Here is a 4197-nt window from a genome sequence, read left to right as displayed (position 1 = left end):
ACACCCACATGCCCACCCTTTTTAAAGCTACTTATAAAATGATGGGGAACGGACCCCAAGTATTTTACCAATTAGTAACTTCGGCGAAGTTACCCCAATCCCCTTCATTGTAATTACTTATTTCTGGATTATTTTTCAATGTCTATGGTTTAGCTATTTTCACCCATTTTAATACTATTGTTTGTAGTTAATACATAAATATCACAAATTTTTTAAAATAAAAATAATAAACATAAAATTTATAAAAAAATTAATTTTTCCAATAATAAACCCACTTATGCCAACAGCCATCATATGAATAGATTTGTTGTTTATTTTATCTTTTTTTATTATTTTAAAATTTTTTATAATTTTAATAGTAAATATTTCTATAATATAAAAATTATTTTATTTTAAATATTTAATTTTTATTTACTCCTTATCTAATTATTGAAACTTTTTTAAATTTTTAAATAAAAAAATTCAATTTTTTAAAATTTTAATACAAAAATTATATTATGATAATATTTTAAATTTATAATATTTTATTTAAATTTCTCTTTCTTTCTCAAAATTTAATAAAATATTATAACTCAAATTATTTCACTCCTATTTACAAATATTTTATTATTCTTCACAAGAGAAAAAATTTACTTATACCACTCAACTATTTTTTTTTTTAATTTTCCTTCAACATATATATGGTATATGACTTCTTATTAAAACAACTCTTCATAAAATTCTTATATCATCTTATTTACTAAGCGTCCTCTTAATTACTTGAATGTCAAAGGCCAAACAAACAAAGTTCCAATTAACACATAAAATAAAAAATAAAAAATGATTTTTCTTCCATTTTCTCAATTTTCCCTCTTTATGATTTTAACGATTTAACTGAATCATTACCTTTTTATTTGCTGTAATTTTAATGTATTTTAAAAATATAGATATAAAAATTTTACAAATATTTAGATTGTTGGATCATAAAGATATTAAAGTTTACAGCTGCGTAAAATTGAAACTAAAACAATCATTTCTTTGAGATGAATATAATAATAATCATTAAAATTAAATTCTAGCTTGTAAATAATAATTATTAAAAATATAAATAAAATTCTTTTTCTGATATTGAAAAGATATAAAAAAAAGTGTGTTAAAAATTATGATAATTAAAATAAAAATATATTTATTTGAAGAGATTTGCATTCGTTTCCTTGTATATCTTATATAGATATTAGAGGTTGCAGCCAGTTTGATGAGTTGGCCCTCATATTAGCTAGCATTAATTGATCCAAACCCGAATTTCACGTGTTACAAAGATATATGGTGAACTAAAGGACTATTTGATGCCAAAAAGTTCTCTTCCATTGGATGCTCGAATGAGGCGGTGGGCTATCAAGAAAAAAAAAATATATTATATGAAATTTGAGTAAAACTAAATAGGTGTAAAGCTATAAATTTGTCGTTCTCAGTGTGCTTTATAGCTTGCATGATAGTGATATCTTGGCAGGATATTTTTTTTCAAATCAGTTTTACGCCCACATTAATTTCTCTCCTCTTCGATTCTGATTTCCCTTCCTCTCCCTCCCGACCTCTCTTTTGATCTCTCTCTCTCTCTCAATCAACTTCATCTTCCGTCTAGATCTCTTTCTTTGTCCCTCTATTTCAATAATCTCGATGGCAGACTGTATTTAATTTCTTTCTCTAAACCCATTTTCAGCCCTCCATTTTTTGCTTGAGAATGAGTTAAGAAGCAAAGTAAAAACCCTAACTTATTTTACACCTCTTTCTTTCTCTCTCGCTTAGAAGCTCTCTGTTTTTTTTTTCCTTTTTTGCAAACAACATCAGATCTATATGTGTTCATTTAGATCTTTTAGTTTCCATTTTATTTTTTAGATCCGAGAGCTTCTTATGTTAAACATGGGTTTGCATGTTTTGAGTTTTGTCTTTGGGTTTTTTTTTTCACATTTTTCGTTCGATCGACTGGATGTTTTTTGGTTCTCATTTCATTTTTTTAAAAATATATAATTTTTTTGGTTGTTTGATGGGGTTTTTTTTATTTTTTATTTTTATTTTTTGCTTTTGTGGATTTGCATGTTGTGAGTTTTGTGTGTTTGGGTTTTTTATCTTTGTATCCTAAAGTAATAATTTGATAAGTCTTGAAATGTTGATCGGCACATGAACTGGGCAGAGACACAATAGTACATATGTTGCTGATTAAGAATATAATTTGTTGAGAACATGTATAAATAAGTATTCAAGTCGCTGACTTTTGAGCCATATTCCAAACATCAAATTCTAATTTGTAAATAATATTGTTGATAATAGTGCTATTTTCATAGTTCTACAATCTATCACTATAGGATGAACCACTTCTCCAGGTAATTTCTGAATTTTTATTATCTCAATTTTTGAGCTTGATTTTATGATTATTTCTGTTACATTTTTTTTTTATTGCTTGACTATAGAGATTAGGTTTTATTTCTTTTTGAGTTTTTGTATAAGTTTTTTAATAATTTCTATGGATCTCTAAGTTTTATGATATTAGTTGTTTCATTTTTTATAAATATGAACAAACATATCAAATGCATAGATAGACTATATATAATATAAACACACAAAAGGCAGTAAGACTAACCTTTTTAATGTATTTTTAAACATTTGCACCACTGCACTGCTTCACACCTAATTTGAGAGAGACATCACGGATAAACATGAACAAAAATATGTAATGCATAGATAGGCTTATACTATAAACACACAAAAGAAAGTTACTTACTTTTCAATCTTCCTTGAACCCGTAGCACCAATACACTGAAACTAATAGAAGACATCAGTCACTTTTCAAATGTTTGCACCACTGCACTGAAAGTAATAGAACGGTTTTCTTAAACCCTATTCAATGCCTCTTGAGTTCCTACGAAATATCTCTTGGTATTTAAACTTTGAACATGACTATTGCACTGCTTGGCCATTCGACTGCCTCATCAAGTGATTGAAATTACTAATTTCTCCCTAACTACACGTACGGACATAAAAAGTAACTTATTATAAATTATAACTTATACTGTATATTATAAAAACTTATTATAAATTTCTATTATATGTGATTAAAATCTGCCTTCACATATTTATAATTTATATTCTCTCTTTTTTTACATCTTCCATTCCAATGCATGGACAATATTCAAAAATTTAATAGCTGGCACACGTACAAAAGGGAAAAAATAAGAGCAAATGGGACTGTAGTTTTTCCAAATTGTAACTTATTATAATGTCAAATATTATAATGTTTTGCCATTATAATGTATAGGAAAAGACAATGGTATCCCTGCTTAGAGTCAGCGTATATAATTTGCCGCTTTTTTCTCCAAAATTTTCAGTTATTATGTAATGGAATTCAAACAGACACAAATGGCCACTAACAGATGTACTTGTAATTTGGCACTTTTTTTCCAAATTCTAAATTATTAGATAATGGAATTCAAGCAGTCAACATGAATGGCCACAAACGGTGGCTTAATAGCTATTTATGGAAACAATAAAACTAACATAAATGGCCACAAATGGTGACTTAATAGATATTTAACGGAAACGAAAAAAAACTAACGGTGAAATAAGATTTTCTGTTAAAACAACAAATTTCGTTTTATAGGCACTTTTTATATATAGAAGATATAATTAAGCCCGAAACGGTATATCAAAACATATTGATATTGAAATATTTCATTCCAGTACTTTAATCGTAATGGTCACTAAAACAGCATTCAAAATTTTGATTTAGAGGAAGGAGACTCTTTGATTAACGTTATTTGGGAAAAAGTAATAATGGTTGCTAAGGTAATCAAACACGGGTTCAATTAGGAAACATTGCGGAATAATATTTTTCTAAACATAGTAATACTCTTAATTTTAAATTTTTTTTCATTTCTAATCACTCTTCTTCATCCACAATCCCTTAAAAATGTATTAAATCAATAGTGTGATTGATAATGATAAATTTAAAAATAAAAAAAATAACATATATTTTCTCCAAAGCAGAAATAAAGGCTGTCCAAGGAGATGACCAACAAAATAGCAAGGAATCTCCCATAGGGAAAAAAACCAATTAAACCAAAATGTTAGAATTTATTCAGAAAATAACATACAAAACTAATAGCTTTTGCCTCCTTAAGTGAAAACAATCTCTTTATTTAGTGCATATTTGAGATTGTTGTG

Source organism: Carya illinoinensis, chromosome 14 (assembly GCF_018687715.1).
Source record: "Carya illinoinensis cultivar Pawnee chromosome 14, C.illinoinensisPawnee_v1, whole genome shotgun sequence".
NCBI lineage: Eukaryota > Viridiplantae > Streptophyta > Magnoliopsida > Fagales > Juglandaceae > Carya > Carya illinoinensis.
The sequence above is the reverse complement of the archived record's forward strand: the minus strand, read 5'-3'. Positions refer to the sequence as shown.